Source organism: Bactrocera dorsalis, chromosome 3, assembly GCF_023373825.1.
Source record: "Bactrocera dorsalis isolate Fly_Bdor chromosome 3, ASM2337382v1, whole genome shotgun sequence".
Lineage (NCBI taxonomy): Eukaryota > Metazoa > Arthropoda > Insecta > Diptera > Tephritidae > Bactrocera > Bactrocera dorsalis.
The window spans coordinates 12,099,709-12,118,193 of record NC_064305.1 but is presented as its reverse complement, the minus strand read 5'-3'; the positions used below and the strand labels follow the sequence as shown (position 1 = coordinate 12,118,193).

The 18,485-nt window shown below is 36.6% G+C and overlaps 1 protein-coding gene across 1 annotated transcript in view; it reads right to left on the bottom strand.

Moving 5' to 3' along the window:
* The window catches only part of LOC105226686 (putative inorganic phosphate cotransporter), an 81,376-nt gene extending 66,056 nt beyond the window's left edge, over nucleotides 1-15,320 (bottom strand). The window contains exon 1 of the mRNA XM_011205690.4: nucleotides 14,761-15,320. The gene's annotated coding sequence lies outside the window, so the exon portion shown is untranslated. The remainder of the gene's footprint in view (nucleotides 1-14,760) is intronic.
* Nucleotides 15,321-18,485: the final 3,165 nt, after the last annotated feature.

Here is an 18,485-nt window from a genome sequence, read left to right as displayed (position 1 = left end):
CAATTATAGTTGGTGATGTTAAGTAATGATCTATATTTTTGAGTGTGAGTAATAAATTTGTCACAAAATGTTAACGGTATTAACGGTATTCTCTTCAAGAATTTTTTTTGACAATGAGCACAAAAATTTGCCAGCTCAATTGAGTCTCTCCGGCACCCAGTATGCGCACATACAGGTTAAAGCAATCATATCCAAAATATTATCAACAACAGCTCATTAAAGATTACCCAGTAATCACTATATTATAAACACAATATCGTTTATCAAATCTAAGCAATTAAAGTGTTAAAGCTTTAATCGTTTGTTATTGCAAATTTCCACAAACTTTTGTCTCAATGCTACTGTTTATGGTGTCGACTGTGTGATTGATAAATCGCTAAATGGTTAATAAACCGGCAGTTGAGGTAATGCCTTTAAGCGCTTAAGTAATCGCCAAAGCTGACGACTATTATACGATAATGCTATACAAACACTGTTACTTGGAGGAAAGATTACAAATTTTGCTCACTTGACTGAACGGCGGCTGAGATAATGCGCTCACCAAAAGTTTCCCGCAATAAATTGATTGATTCATTGGCTGTTTGGAGCCAGGTTGGAAGCAAAGGTCGTCCACAATAACATCCTACAATTCTGGTACGAAAAAGTCAATTCTGACTCTATAAAGTTCTTCATGGACTGTAAGGAAGGCATCATTTATGAAGAGATATACATGATTCGATCTAATCATAGAACACACCACATATTGAATTTTTGAGGATGTATTGACGTCTCTCTTAATATGAGAACATTTTTTTTTTTATTATGAACGATAAGTGAACCTGGATATCGTTTTGTGATCATTCGCAGAACGTGTGATGCGCTTAGGAGACATTCGGCTTTAATTTTTCCCTGAGCTGGATTTTGTAAGCCCGCAAACCAAGAACATTTCACAAAATCATCTATTAAGTGTATGCTCACAGCTCGATTAGGTTTCGGCGATGGTGGGTGGACTCAAGTAATATTCTGTTCGAGAATCGCAGAATACCGACTCCACAGCCGCAATAGCGTTTTCGGTGCGCACTGTACAGCATATCTGAGAATGCGTATTGTGTTCTAGAGTAAACGTGGTGTGATCCGTCATTGATCGAATTACCGACCCTACTGAGCGATTATGTCGACTGAATATTGAACTATTCTCACGACAGTCGGGCCTACGTAACCGGAATGGAACCGGATTCTTATCCGGCCAAGGACTGTCAACACGGAAGAATTCTGCTGCTACAACAACAACAACAACAGCTGAATATGGAACGATACCTCTAACCCTTATTTTTGTAATAAATTAGCACGATTCGCAGACTTTTTTCCAGAGTAAGTTCGTTCATTAAGAAATTGTAAACTAAACTGAGTATAAATCCAGTAACAGTTGTCAAGAAGACCAACCTCGAGACTAGTGTTGTCTCATTGAAAAGCACACGTCTAAAAAAACCACAGTTTATAAGTTTTGGATAGATCAGGTACGAGGTCCAAAGATTATTTATACAGTGGCTAACGCTCGGGCTCATAATTGACCGATCCAAAGTATCAGAAATCAATAAAACTGACGACGGTTTCTTCCGTATTGGATTTCCAAAAATGTATTCTCGAGTTAGGGCTCTAACAAAAGACAAAGGACTACACATAGCACTCCGCGTACGATCTTTTTGGTTAGCCATCTAACCTAACCCAGAGCTTTAACCAACTTTTTCTTGTTCTCAAACCTAAAAAAAATGTTAGACTCTGAAATCCGCTCCGATTTCGCTTTCAAATCGTTTGCTTTTGGCACATTTCAGCACTACCTCACTGCAGTGGCAGTTGATTTATGCTACAAAGAGCACAAAGTTCTCCCACTCAACTGCCTAGATTGCTCGCATGCATGTGCGCTGAGTAATTTACAATCCCTAGCAGCAGATAAAGGAACGTAAATACAATAGACACTGAAAGGCAGCTGAAATTTGCTCCCAAGCAGGTGAATTGTAAATTAGCGCATTGCAAGCGATTGTTTATGGCGAAATAGTTTGCTTATGTTAATTTCATTCATTTGTTATACATTCTTTTTTACCGTTTTTGCGCCACTCACACGGTATAAAATTCATTTCGGTTCGGGCGTGAGTTTGCTTTGCGGTTGGGAAAAAGCGAGTGCAGCACGTCCAGTCGAGCGGCACGTTTTTCCACAAGTTGCGCGTTTACGAGTATCTACGAGTGCATTACGAAAATACACTTGAACTTGAAAAGCGCAGAAGCTTGCAAAAACTGTGTAAGATGCTTCGAGGTTTGTTTTATGCATACATACATACATACTTACGTAGCTGGCAATCGCAAATATATTTGGTATTATATAAGTAACACTTGTATTAAATTGACATTAATTAAATGAAATAAAGAAAGTGTAGCAATGCGGTTATTTATGTGTACATATGTATGTGTTTATATAAACTGTTATTAAACGTGAATGTGAAGTGTTTATTGGTTTTATTTAGTAATGATTTTTTATTTTAATTAAACTCAATATTTGTATGTTTGCAGAATGCTCACGAGGGATTGTAACCAAAGCGTTGCTTATGTGACGAAAATATATTAAAGGAAAATAATTGAATTTACTAGAACAACAAGTAAAGAAGAACTAGGTTCGCGTGCAAAATAACCACTTATATACTCATAGGCGAGAAAAAATTTCCAGGTTTTGGCAAAATTTTTCATTAGATAAGAAAATATATGAACTTCTGCCACAACGAAGCTATAATACCATTCACAGTTGCATTTCTCATAGCAACTAAATCTGAAAACGTAACCAGTTACGGTTACCTAGCATTCATTATTGCATAATATTCGACCGAATAGACCACGTCCAGCATTCAGTGAAGAACAATAGCAGTCGTAGCTGAGAATGTCGACGAAGACCGTGGAGAGTTGATTCGGTGCCGTTCGCAACAACTCGGGCTGACGTATGGAAAGACTTGGTGAATTTTACGTCGAGACCTTAAATTGAAATCGTACAAAATACAGCTTGTGTAGGAGCTGCAGCCGCCGGACCTTTTTAAGCGACATCGTTTCGCTTTATGGGCTCTTGAAAGGTTCCAAGAAGATCCGAAGTTTTCGAGCTAAATTTTGTTCAGCAGTGATGTCTATTCCTGGCTGTATGGATATGTAAACAAGCAAAATATTCGCATTTTGGACAAAGAGCAACCTGAAGAGATTCAAGAGCATTTCATTCAGAAAAAACCAATAATTTGATCTAGTTTGTGGACCAGTGAAATCATCGGTCCATATTTCTTCAAAAATGATACCGGTGAGTACGCAACCGCGTCATGATAATCTTCAAAAAATAAATGCCAAAGAATGTTTCTTCGAAAGATGATAAACATTCCCCATTAAATTTTAAGTTTCTTTGTTTTTTCTTTGAATAAGTTGGGAACCATGAAATGGATCATACTTTAGACAATCATTAAGACGAATTATGACCAAGGACTTAGCTCAATTATGAGGATAAGTGTTTGCCTTTATGTTTTAAATCATTTTTCAGAAAGTGGTTGCCGCGACTGGCTCGAATAAATTCCTCCTAAGAGGACCAATTTTCGACCTTTTTTTGGCAGAGATTGGGGTGTGCAGTGGTTTGAAATCGCACAAGATAATGTGCTTACTAAAAGCGTCCTTCAATAAATTGATGGCTTTATTAGCTGTTAGACATGGAGGATCTCCTGTTGGAATCAAAGTTTCAGGTATGAAAAAGTCATTAATCATGGCTCTATAGTGTTCTCCATTTACTGCAATTTATATGGTCGCCTTCATGAAGTTATGACGATGATGGATGAAATACGAACAAATGATTCCCTGTGCCCACAGATCATACTCAGAAGTGACTTTTTGGTTTAGTAACGGTGTCTCTACAGTGGCTTGTGGGTTAACACCCCTCCAAATGCGACAATTCCGTTTATTAAGGAGTTACAAGGGTTTCACAGTTTCCATGGTTCTATGATCGAGATCAGCTGCCAGCTTGTTTAGGGACCTTTCAGCGAACGTGCAATTCGCTTGGTATTCATTCGGCTTTAATTCTTGCACGAGTTGAGTTTAATAGTTACGTATGAGGGCGATTGGACATATGCGTGTCTTCTTCTATACACTGTTTCACAGGCGTAATAGTGTCTTCGGTGTGCACTGTACGGCTTCTCTGAGGATGCAATAGCTATTAAAAAAGCCAACTCCAAAAAAAAAACTATTGTCTCACTGAATATTGCAAGTCTAAAAGAGTCAAATTTCAAACTTTATTATAGGGATGTGTTGATATTATGCTCTAAATTTGGTTGACAGTGGTCGAGTAGTTGCTGAGCTATACCATATCCTAAAAGTGGGCATTGCCACACCTATGGTCCAACCTTAACATCGATTTGACGGCAATTCTATCGGTTTATTTTAAAAGTTCTTGTAGTTATCGAATTTTCATACACGTTCTCATTTCATGTTTTACCTCAGTTGCTCTCTTTTAACTTTTGTTGACTTGTCAGCCAGCTGACTGTGTCAGTCAAATTCAAATACCTTGAGATTGTCATCCACAAAGCTGATCAGAAGGGAGTACGGCTGACTTCGCTTCTTACATTAGCTGAGTTTTAGATATTTTATGCAAGCTGTAAGCTAACTTAAACTTAAAGAGTTGCGAATCGAACAAAACGCTGTGGTAAACCCGAAAATTGCCATAATCAAATACAGATTAAAATTTAATAAAATCAAGACGCCACTTTAAAGAGGCGACAGAGAGAGAGGTGCACAATCTCTTCTATTTACTTTAGCGGCATCACATTATTGTTTTCGGAACTGAAACAAATGGTAGCTCAGAATGCAAACATAGCGCGCAGCGCGGTGACGAATCGAAGACACCTATTGTTGTCTCATAAAGTAAATAAAATAATTGCCTTATGGCCTTACACATATTCTAAATCAAATACTTCACATGATTAATATAAAATAATTATTTACTTTGATGCATCAAATAATGCGCTATTTTTAGAAATTTAACATTTTAATTTGTACAACAAAACATAAATCTTTTTTATCTGACACATTCCGGCAGGCAAAACAGCTGTGTGTAGAATCAGCTGTGTGTCGGTTTATTTATCTAGCCGTTTGAAGTTCTGCAGTTTTATCAGTTGAACAGTGTCTGATGGGCGCAGCAAACGCGATCTGGTCACGCATGCCATTTCGCTGATTAACAGCAACAAACAAAAAAACAAAAATTTTCAAACTCAACTCAACACTCTTCACCTTCCATTTTTCACTATAACGGTTGAGTGAATATGACAATAACAACACCACCAAACAATAACACACCGTCATGGCTGAAATAAGATCTAAATACGAATCTGTAAATGCGAGTCAACTCATAGCAAATTCGCGCTTATTGCCAGTGAATTGCTGAAAAATATTTACAAAATGAATTGTCGCCGTTACAAATTGTCGCGTTTGCCAATTACAAGCGAGCACTTTACTTTGTATGAGTGGTATAGTGCAACTAACTAAATGGCGATAAACTTTTTCTGATTACCTTCTGGCATGAAATTTCGATTTTTTTTTTTTGCCTTCGCATGTATGTAATGTCATCATAGATGCTCTAACATGCATTACAAGTAATTTGCTTTAGAAAGATTTCATGTGTTTGTATGTATGTGTGTGTGTGTGCGTTTTAACCAGTTCGCTGCCTCGGCTTTTACAGCATTTGTGCCAGCGCGCCAATAAATTGTTTATTATTCACACAATTTTGTGGTGAGAATTTCATTGCACGAGTGCAAATTGTTATGCCAACAATAATAAAACGTGTGGTTATTATGACAACTATTATTTTGTATTGTGTTGTATTAGATAAGCCGGCAATTATTTCATACAAACATACGAACTTTGTTCAGTTGTCTGTCATTTCGTCATTCACAACAATATTAGCATGTTAATTGCGCAGAAATTTTGAGAAAGTATTTGAAAAACATTTTATATTAAAAGAAATTGAAATTTTTTAGAAAAAAAAAATATATATTTTTTGTTATAATTAATTCAATGCATTATCTTTTGATGATAAACTAATATTTTAAATATATATTAATTTCAGTACATACCCTAGTGGCCACGCAAACCTTACCACTCAAATTTTTCAACTGTTGTGCATATTTGTCTAGCCTTTATAGCGGTACTTTTTGCGGCATAGAAATTTTTTATTTAGAAATAAGTTAATGACATGTTATTTAACAAAAATATTAAAAATTAAAAACAAAACACATTTAACTATAGAAAAAATTACTTGAAAGTTAGTGAGCTTTACAAAATGAGCTCGAAATGTAAGAGACTGACATGTGATGAAAAAATGATATATATTTTTTTTAATTTAATTTCATTTACACTATATTTGAAATACATTTTTTTTTATTTCTTTTTTTTTTAATTAAAACACGATGTTTAGTAGGGGTAACACTTAAAAACAATAAAACCGGCTGCTTTTGTTGAGCACAGAAAAGCTAATTTGTCTTTCACTCATTAAACGTAATAAATTAAAAACTATAATTATAATTAGATAATAATATAATTAAGTTTACTTGAGCTTACCAAAATCATTAAAAAACAAAAAATTGAAAAAATCTCGAACCAACGAAAAAGTCCTAAAAAAAACTTAAGTACAGTGGTAAGGTTTGCGTGGCCACGAGTGTATATACATATAATACATATGTATGTATGTATATCAGTTGCAGATTCAGAATGGACAAATGGGGGATCCCACAAATAGTCCCTGCATTCAGCTCTACCTGTGATATGTTCGATTGATAAATTTTTCCGCCCTTTATCCTCCTAGTTTTCCAACATAGAAATATTAATAACTGGAAATATAAGGAAACAGCGGGCGACGATACTCATGGCAGCCGCGTACAAATTTAAATTTATAATTGGAATTTTTTGCCTATGTGATATTTCATATTCAACTCATTCACACAGCGTGATTCTTCAGCTAGAAACGATAGATCTGGCAAAGGCATCAAATATGATAGATACGCTGCTTGTAACGTTACGAAATCGAAGCCAAAAAGTTGAGGAACATTTTCGCTGCATTTATTCAGATACGAAAAAAATGGCGACAGAACTGAAAGTTGACGAAAAACCACCAAAAATCTGCGGCCGACAAACAAAACGCGAAAATTTCTGCGTGAGAAGAATACTACAAGGTTTCAGTGTACATTCGTCTGTTGGCTAAAATCGGCGAAGAAGACGACCCATCTTAATAGGTGTTAAGAGGGATGCTTCGCAACAAATCTGGTTGATTTAGCAACAGTGGTTGGGTATATTTGTATATTAATGAATTAAGAGGCCGCCTACTTTTAAACAATTTTTTAGCCCAAAAGTGTGCCTCAGCACTGCGATCTCCAGTAACAAATTATCTTAATTTAGATCTTAGGTAGTTAAGGCACTTTATGGCTTTACGTTTATTGTCGTTTTATGGGCGTGACAGCTGTCAGATTACGTCCATCTGCAATACCAACATCCATTCAGTGCCAAGGAACATAAAAGCAAGTTTTATCAAGATAACTCAGAATATCACTAGCACGAACGGCGGACCGACGGACAGACTGACCAACATTTACTCGGTTTTCAACTCGTCTCATCATTCTGATCATTTATATATATATATAACCCTTTATTTTATTATATCTATTATATAACCTCATGTATGACGGGGTGCTAAGAAGACAGCAACCAACAGATGTGAAGCTAAAAGCGTATGCGGGCGATCTCATGGTGGTTGCAGTGGCTAAACAATTAGTCGACCTAAGAAATAAATGCGATGTTTGCTTAAATGGTGTTTGCTTAAGTTTTACTTATAAGCATCAGGAAGTTAGAAGAACGAATAGAGCTTACCATCTTGTACTCCCCAGATTACTTCACAGCCGCTGCGGAAGAAGCTGGGAATAGTATTGGATTCCAAATTAAAAATTTTAGGAACACCTGGCATATTCTTCCGGTAAAGCAACAAGTAATTGCAGTTGCAGTTCTGCAATTCGAGTAATAAGTGCTTTCCGAACTATACTTGTATCAACCGATGCTGCTGAAGTATTAGCCCGTATGCCGCCCATTGACGGCCAGGGAGATTAACTAGAGCGATTATATCAGCTATCAACGCCTAAAACAGTATCAGCAACGACTGAGAAGAGTAGCAAGAGCACTAAAATGTGGCAGGAGGGGTGGAACTCTTCATCCAAAGGGCGCTGAACCCAGCGACTTAAACCGGACATCCACTCGTGGATAGATAAACGATATGAGGACCTGTCTTGCCTGTCAACTAAGTACAAGGCTGCTTTAGTAGCTGCCTTAACAAATTCGTCTGACGTGTACAGAGTATATAGAAGACTCTGAACATGTTTTACTTCGTTGCCTTCGATTTTCAAATACAAGAGAAAAACTTAAAACCGCACTTGGTGGTAACTTTACGGTCGTTAATTTAATGACACTCATGTGTCAGTTGACTGATAAATGGAAAGCTGTTAGCGAAGCCTCAGCATTCATGATAACAAAACTGAGACTTAGAGTTCGTTAAGCAGCAACATTGTTTCACTGCCTTTTCGCTACATTTATAAGTCAACACCCAGTCCGCCATGCTTCGCTTATCACCTGCAGGTGATGTCTACATTAAAAATAATCGCAGTCACAAATTTTAATTTCACAGCTGATAAAACGCTTAGTAGCAATTAAAACATAATTAAAATATTGACAGGAAAATTTTGAGGCTGTTTGGCGCACAGACAAATACGTGCTTCCATACATATTTACATACATGGATGGAAATGTAAATCAGTAGATATCTTGTTGACAATGGCAGGCAATTATTTATATACATACATACATACCTAAATAATTAACTGTTTCACTTTTTCGCAATTTCAGACACCATTTCATACTTTTGTTTACGCGGCTTTTGCACTTAATCTTTATTATGTTTTTCACCACTTTTTGGTGGAAAAAACCGTGAGCAGCATGTGAGCTACAACTGATCAAAGAGTGAAATAAATGATGACATTTAAGCGCACTTTCACTTCAATAAAAGTGATTTTTAGGCTATGACGTCAATAAATGTCAACATACATATTTTTAATATTTTTTTTTTATTTGAGGAACGCTGCTTTTATTAACACAATGAAAATGTCACTTAAATCAAACGAAATTATTAATTCATTTGTGATTTGTCAAATGTCGTACATTGACAGCTGTAATTCAACTCTGAGTATATATTTGTCTACATAAATGCTCAATGAATAACCAGTTAAGTTGTCAGCATAACGGATTTTCTGTGACAGCTGTCAGTTCGATCATTATTCAACGAAAATAAACGGCAAATGACTAGCAATTTATTTACTTCAACGATTAGGTGTTAATCAAAATATAATTTGGTGGAATACTATATATATAACTAGATGTACTTATATATCTATTGTGTATACTTATTTCGAAAAAAATTTAAATGTATATGTAAATAGGTATGCAGCTTCTAGCTAGTCCAATATCAGCAATAATTAGAGCATTCATACACATTCATAATTACAGTTTGAACATGCCCAATTAGTTATTTACGCCTAACAGCAATTATTAGCTGTTTTCCTATAAGCATATTGATTAGATAGAATGCTCTGCTAGTTGGTATTGAACTTGGCATTGTGTTGAGCAAATTTTTTATAGCAAGCATAGATAAAGCACCGAAAATACAGGGGGCTGCTGGAAAACGGAACGTTTTATTGATTTCCTGCAGGGTTATTTTTAGTAAATGCAACACTGCGCTTGTCAAATAGCAGCTGTTCCTTAAATTTGAAGCAAGCTATGTATGACAAGCTATACACTTTTTTTAAATGGGGAGAAGTAAAATGTGGGTTGGACATATTTTGGATATTTACGTCTCTTTATTAATTTATTCAACAAATCTGTGGAAAAAATTTGCGAGTGATCTGCTAAGAGGTCTGTGAGACATTCGAACTGTCTTGATTACGAATTTGAGTTCAAAAATTGTCCATCACGTAAAGCCATTTCCATCATTTTAGTTAATGTTGGTTGGTTTGGCCCCTACACCCCTTGACTTTAACACACACAATTCTCAGTGGTAGGAGATTTCTAATATCGCTTTCGGGCTTAGCAATCCAAAATTACCAAACATTTTATTATCACTTCGGTTTTAGCATCCCAAACTTAGCAAGAAACAGCCATCATAGTCGTGAGCTTACTTTTGACAAATAAACAACGACAAGTTGATGATTCGGAGCAGTTTTTGGAGATGTTCAAGCGTTATAAATCCAAGTTTTTGATCAATACGTATGAATGGATGGCACATGGCTTCACTATTTCACTTCGCAGTTCAATCGATGGTCATCCGAGTGGACTGCGCACAATGAACCAGCTTCAAAGTGTGGAAAAACCAAACAGTGGACAATCAAGGTTAAACCTTCCGTATTTTGAGATGCGCAAGGAATAATTTTTATTGACAACCATGAAAAAGGAAGCATCATCAAGGAAGAAATCGCCGAAAACTGGCCGCGTTTGAAAAAAAAAGTTCTGTTTCACCGAGAAAACGCCCCGTGTGACGAATAACGTGAAAACGATGGCAAAAAACTATGAATTGGGCTACAAATTGCTGCCGCGTCTACCGTATTCTCCAGATCTGGCGCCCAGCGACTATTCACTGTTCTTAGATCTCAAAAGTATGCTCGCTGGAAAGAAATTTTCGTCGTATGAGGTGATCACCGAAACTGAAGCCTTTTTTTGAATTAAATGTAGAAAAAGTACAGTTAATACGTTAATTCATTAAGTTCTTTAGGTGAAGAGTTTTTGTGGTATTTTTTGTTTCTCCTACATACTTTGTCGGCAAAAAACATATTTTGCCTTGCGAAGCGTAACATGAGAACCTGCGAATGTTACTCGTGTGGTTATACATTCGTCATTGATTTAAATCAAACATGGTGATGTATGGCAATATGTAATATCTTTATGAAGCTACTAAATAATGAAGACATGATTTTGCAGTTGCGATAGCAGTAAGATCTTCGAGCTCGAGGGACTCTCTTTCTTCAAGAAATCTTAAACGAAAAATAGAGACTTCATATCGTCACCTAAAATGCAAAACAACGTTTCACCAAAAAATTAGAAATTCTTCTATCATATATAACCAATACATAACCATTTATCTAACCATTTTATAACCGAAACTCAAATTTTGTTTCTATACGAGAGGTTTTGCCTGTACTCTTAAAAAGTGATGTTACGTTATTTGAAATTTTAAGTTTCCACTATCATATATAACCAATAGATAACCAATGCATAACCATTTATCTAACCATTTTATAACCAAAACTCTAATTTTGTTTCCATATGAGAGATTTTGCCTGTAAACTCATAAAAAGTGATGTTACGTTATTTTAAATTTTAAGTTTCCACTATCATATATAACCAATAGATAACCAATGCATAACCATTTTATAACCAAAACTCAAATTTTGTTTCAATATGAGTGGTTTCCATTATATCGTTTTTCCTTCGCCTGCAAACTTATGCAAAGTGATGTTAGGTTACTTTTCATTTTAGGTGATGATACTCGTATGTTATTGCGGCGAACCCTAAACAAAGCTATCGTGTCAAGAAGTGATTACATTGTAAAAGCAATATCTTCAAGTTCAAAATTTGCTTAGAGTTAAGATATTAGTTCAAACTTTTTGAATTTTCCTTAAGTTAACCTAAAACAACCTGCTGGTCATCCTAAACTACCCAGATCCGTGTGAGCAACTTAGCTTTATCATTGACTAGAACACACTGTCTTACAATAGGGGCCCCTGTTTTCAAACTTAAGCTTGAACTTAGCCTCTGTGTACGTCATACGTTGCCTATTTTATACTTTAATTAAATATTTATATGTATTTATAATTAAAAATCCACCTTTCAATTTGATCACAGTAGTATATATCTTACATGACAAAGGTGTCTCCTTGTTATTAGTTTTTCGTCACGTTTAATGATTGCGACATTAGAAAACTCATAGCAATAATTATGCCATTATAGACACACAATATCTGCCACAAATTTGTTGACACTTTCGTAGCAAAAACATTCCATTCTTAGTAAATATAGCCAAATATGAAGGAAACAAAGCAAATCAGCTAAGTAAATAAGCAATAGACAGAAAACATGGAATTTTTTGCAGATAATATCACAAATATCGGCAAAATTTTTTTGGTTCACGGCTGAGAATGGAGGGTGAACGTATTTGGGTTACTCAGTTGTCAATGAGGACTTAGAGTTTTCGTTGGAAATTTCAGAAAAATTTAAAATAGTAGTTTTGTATGCTTCATTAAATATGAAAAAATTAATGATACTCATCAAATATGAAAAATGTTCACTAAATCGGAGTTGTATGGCCCAATTATTCATAAATATGTACTTCGCACTTTGCAAATACCTTTAGTTGAAACTCGGCCTAACTCTTTCATAGTTGATAGGTGACAGTTGCTTTGCAGCACATCGCACCTAAGCAAACATGACAGGTATCTAAGCACTTGTCTATAAATATTAGCTGTTTGAACAAAAAGATATTTGTCTGTGTTACCACAAACTGAATATGGATTCAGAAATACCTGTAGTATGAATAACCACACAGTAAGTGTTTAATGGCTAAAGTTCCATGCCATACTAGATTTAGTGGTGAACAATGTCAAAGTGTTTGAAAAATTATATTAAAAACAAAGTTTAAGATCCTATCAGCAGTTTTTGCTTCGCCGCAGCTTTGTGGGATTGTTGAATCGAACAAACAGCTGTCTTAAATCACACCGAGTGGCATAATCAAAACGTTATGGAATAGCAAGCGCTTATACCACTCTACTACACACTCAGAGAGAACCCAAATATGCTTACTTAGATTCTAAATATTGTATAAGAAAGATATGCATTAACTAACGAGTGCTTGCTACTCTCCACTCTCTTCTGTAGAATTCAACTGTACGAGTATTACTTTGTTGTTGCCTTACGTACATTGCATAACAAGAGAGCGACACTCAAACTTAGCGAGCAGACGAGCGGTGAATCGAAATGACTACTCAGAAATTAATTTTTTGCTATTTAGTTAATTTTGACATTCATATTATTCAGTTTTATCAAAAAAAAAGCAACCCAACGAATGGTATAAAGACCTTAAAAAACAGTCGAGAGATCGTTGAAGACAAGCCTTGTTCTGGACAATCTACAGCTATGGCGCTTGAAAATCGTCAGGCAGGTGTTAGAGAGATGGTAAGAGAACTCGACATGATTTTGGTGCATATTTTGGGTATGAAATGCATTCTTACTCGACTCGTTGCAATAAAGATGATTTTTTTTTAAAGAGTAAAATTGCAACCGAATTTAAAGCCAAAAACACAAAGAATACCATTGATCAGCCATCGTATTCACCAGATTTGGCGCTGTGTAATTTTTTCTTGTTACCCAAATTGAAATTGCCGCTCCAGGGTCAGTCGATCGAAGAGAAGTTCGCTGAAGGAGCTGAATGATATCTAAAAAATATTTATGAAAAGTGTTTCGAGGACTGGAAAATTGTTGACATAAGCGTATTACATCTGGTGGGGATGGCTTTGAAGGCGACAAAATAAATATTGATGATATATTTCTGAGTACTTTCTTCTCACAATATACATCTAAAAATGTCAACCACATTTCTCAATCTTAAATATGAGTTTGGAAGGATAACTATCAGTAAGACCAGACTTAGAGGACACATTCTGTAGCTGAAAAGCTTTTCTGTTACGACTTGCTGTAACAAGCTTAATTATGTAAAATGCAGTTCGAGAGCAAGCCAAACTCTGCCATTCCAAATTCATTCGAAAGCTGAGTCGTCTTAATTTGTGGATGACTAACGTTTGACGAAGTATGCAATATAAAGAACAAAATTATTAAATAATAATAACGAGAATAATGAGAATAATTAGGAAGAAGAATGAGTAAGCAAACTAAAACAAATGCGAATCAAACCAAAATAAAAGATTAAAAGCAGAAACAACAGAATCGAAAGAGGGCTTAAGACTAAGCGTAAGCGCTCACATCCCTTTGAAACCCAGGTAGCGACAGAAGGCGAATGATCCCTCCCCAGGGTTGTGCGCTCGGTTTGGGACCCGCCACGTTAAAAGCATTCCCAATGAAAGGAAGAAAATAGCCTTGGTTGAGAGATCCTTCTTTTAACGACGACCACTGCAACTGTGGTAAGGGTTACGGCTTAAGGCCATGTACCAGGAATGTCCGGTCCCTTAATTGGGAAGGTGCAACTGCCCAGCTGGTTGACGTCATTTAAAGTAGTAGACCAAAAAGAAAATCAATCTCTGACTCTGAATGACGGAAAAATTTGAACAAATGATTCGTTGAAGAGATTCAAAAAATTTATTTGCACTGGTTCCCAAGAATAGATTTGGAAAGTTCTAACACCACTAAAAAAGCAATAAAAAGAAAATATATGAACTTAGCAATAATTAAACCGGATAGGTCTATATAAGTCCAATTATTGAAGGAATACCAAGAGAATATTTATAAAAACGTCTTAAACTTGATGAGGACTACGTCAAACAGTTTTTACTTGCAAAGAAACAAACTCTGAATAGACATAGACTTCTATTCCGAGTTTAAATCTGAGCTCCACGCTTTACTTAAACAAAAATAACACTTTTTTTGTAACTGTAACTTGTTAAAAATATACTGATTTGCACTTACATCTGAACACGGTTGTTTCACGTTTTTTTTTAGCACTCACTTCGTCTGCTTGAACCAGTTTGCGACTATTTACGAAATCTTCGAAATATTATTGAGCACGTCAAGTGGCTTAATACCGGTTCACACTTTGCAGGACGACAAAAAAATTTGCTTTCAATTGTTATGCAAATGCAATACGCGAAGAAAGCAAACACGAAAATGAAAATCAAAACAAAGCAAATGAAATCACGAGCAAAATTCCGGTGTTCTAGCAACAAAGCACTTCGGTATGACTTTGTATGCGCACGAGCCGAAAACGATTCCTTTGGGAATAAAAACAACGGCACTCAACACGACACGTTTTGCACGAGACTTCTGCTTCAGTCGACAGCTGACGAGGCAGTGAATTAACTTGGCTAATTGATCGTTTATGTATAATACCCGTGCAGGCCTAACCGGCGACTGTGACCGACAGACAGCTGAGTTGCTGTTGATGGCAAGCGCACGAGCAAATAAAGAAGAAGAAAAAAATTTAAAGCAAATAAGCGACAAAGCATTACCACAGCAACAATAATAACAACACCAACACAAAAACAAAGCAGAAAAAAAAACATTGCTGAACGACACTGCTGACGCCGACAGCGACGTTGGCGCAATATTTTTTGTTGCAATTGCCATTGCGCGCTCTGTTATGGTAAACGTTGCGTTGTAGTTGTGGTTGCCGCAATTAAAAGAGCGCCGAAAACAATACAATCACGCGGGCTGTGGCGCAAAAAAAAAAAATAAAATAAAAGTAAAAAAAATCAAAACAAAAAATAAAAAAATCAAAATAAAAATAAACGAAGAAGCAAAGAAACTAAGAAAGCGTTCACTTCGGCGGTATCGCAGCTATTATACCCCTTACAGTTGCCTAAATAAGTAAAATAATAAATAAGCCTTGCCGGATAAAAAAAGTATTCGACATAAGTTCTTGATTTTGACCGATATAGCAGATAGATATACATATAGTATGATAGCTGTACTCTATAGAGCCACGATCTAGACAATCTGCTTGGAGATTATACCTTTGCCTTCGAAAAAAATTGATGCAGAATTTCAGCTTTAAATATATGTCTGTAGTATATGCTTAGTATCCGATATCAGCGATTCTGTCAAATGAATAATTTCTTGAGCAGAAATGAACGTGGACAAAATTTCAGATCGATAACTCAAAAATTGTGATCGTGTATATATAGATGGACAGAGGGGGATTTCGTTTTCCTTTTCATTGAGAACGATTTTTACTTCGTGTGTCCCACACCCAACACATTTATAAAGCGAGACGCTTTCTTTTAAGATCAACACTCGCTCGCAACCGCACCTCTGCTGAACAGACGCTGCAATTAGACTTCAGCGTGCCCTTAAACCGAATATGTCGGAGTGGCTCCGCTGATGCTTCCTTTCCTTTAGTCTTGACCCCAGGCTCCGCACAGTTTGGCTACCGCATCTTATACAAGGGTTACGTACGCTTCCAGGGTGCGCGGCGAGAACGCAAGAGTAGGGATTTGGTTCTACGACCGTAACTGCTTATCCAGAGGCATGATTACACCTCCGAAATCCTACTCAGAATTACTTCCATCAACAGGTGCTACTGGACTGAGTAGGTAATTAAAATGTAAAGTCCTCTCTCGACGATAAAAGAGCAAACTCTATAAATCACTCATTATTCCCGTCCTGCTATATGGTACAGAGGCATGAACAGTGACATTATCCAATGAGTTGACCTTAGCAGTGTTCGAGAGAAAAGTTTTGCCGAAGATTTTTGGTTCTTTCCGCATTGATAACAGCGAGTACCGGAGTCGATGATGAAGCTGCGATGAGCTGTAAGAAATATACGGCGACATTGCCACAGTACAGCGATTTAAGAGACAGCGGCTACGCAGGCTAGGTCATGTCGTCCGAATGGATGAAAACGCTCCAGCTCTGAGAGTATTCGACGCAGTACCAGCCGGGGTAAGCATCGACTCCGTTGGAGAAATTAGGTTGAGAAGGCCCTGGCTGCACTTATTATCTCGAATTGGCGACAAAGAGCGAAGAGAAGACACGCTGTTGTAAATTAAAAAAGAACAAAACAACAGCTGATCTTTGATTTGACTAATTTTTTTCGCAGCCAACTTCACGCTTAACCGCTGTACTGTTATATGTTTGAACAGCTGATATATTAAGGTTCATTAGAGAAGAAAAAATTATGTGGGGTGTATGGAGCATATGTATTGACCGAACACCAACGCCAAAATGCAAAATTTCGTTCCGACAATTTCGATCTTGAGGATGCATTACGCTTTGGAAGGACTCTTGAAGCCAATATAGATAAAATTAAGTCGTTGGGCGATGCAAAAAGTCGAATAACAACTCGAATGATTGCAGAAAAATTAAATTTGTCCAACGCGATCTTTCAAAAGCGCATGAAACGTCTAATTTCGAAGCCTGACGTATAGATTCCTCAAAAACGAAATTGCTTCCGTGCATTAAGGACTGTAATTTCCATTATCAAACTTCAAAGAAATGATGCAGTGAAGAATCGTATTGTTACTTCCGGCAAAAACTGGATTGTTTACAAGATGGTGAAGCGTCAGAGATCATGGTCTAAACGGGTTAAACCAGCTCAAACCACTTCGAACCTTCACCTCAAATCAGCACGGCAAAACCCACTTGGACCACTTTTTAACCTGCAGGGGTCAAATATTTTAAGATCGTGGAATCAAAAATTTCTTGCTCGAAAGCTATCAAACGGTATTAGGTCTAAATGGAGAATATATAATTTCATAAAATGTTTTATACAATAAAAAAATTCGCGTTAAAATTGCAGTAAGAAAGGAAGTTTCTTAAAGAATGACCCAATATATATTATATACTTGAGATTTTCCGAAGTTTTCTTCTGGGTATTGAAACTTCGTGGAAAATTTAATATGCAAATGTATGTACCCCGTTCGGGGTATAAAAAGTGCAACAAAAACGGCAACAATGTCAATAAGAGTTCGGTGAGTGAGCAACACTTGTCGAATGATTACACCGAGCGACCAACCACGACACACATACATATGTACATATTATAGCAACGGAAACGTCAACGCCGACGCTGACGTTGATGTGCGCCGACATGTGAGAATTGGTAGCGTTCATTAACGAAACTGTCTTGTAGACATAACCAGAGAATGTTAAAATTCTCTGACATAACCTATGAACACTGTTTGCCGGCGTTTTGACAAAAACAGCCGAGTAGCTGTCAGCGCTTCGGCAGCCCTTAAGCTCGTGCATGAAAAGTTTTTGTTCGTTGCTCCGCACCTTTGACTGCGTGCATTTCCAGACAACGGTAAATTTCAGCAGTGTCACGAGCACTGATTTGGCCACAACAAGCATATTTTTATATGTTAGTGTTATTATTATTGTTGTTATTTTTTTTTGTTAGCCGGCGTAGCTTTTATGGCCGCAAATGACTGGTGGGTGCCTGACACCACACCTCGGACATTTTTAATAATTTGTGGTGTATAAATAGCACTCAGTTGGGAGGCTCAAGGTTGTCGAAACTATTAACTGATGGAATTACTTTGTCATGTTGACCACTTTGTAATGTGCTCTCTTTTAGTATGAGGGTAGGTATGGGAAAGAGAAGTCAGCTCTCTCTATTAGTAACTGTTTCGCTTTGGTTTTTAGAAGCAAAAATTAGAAGGATGAACTAAATACTGGCAGAAAGTTGTGGGCGAACG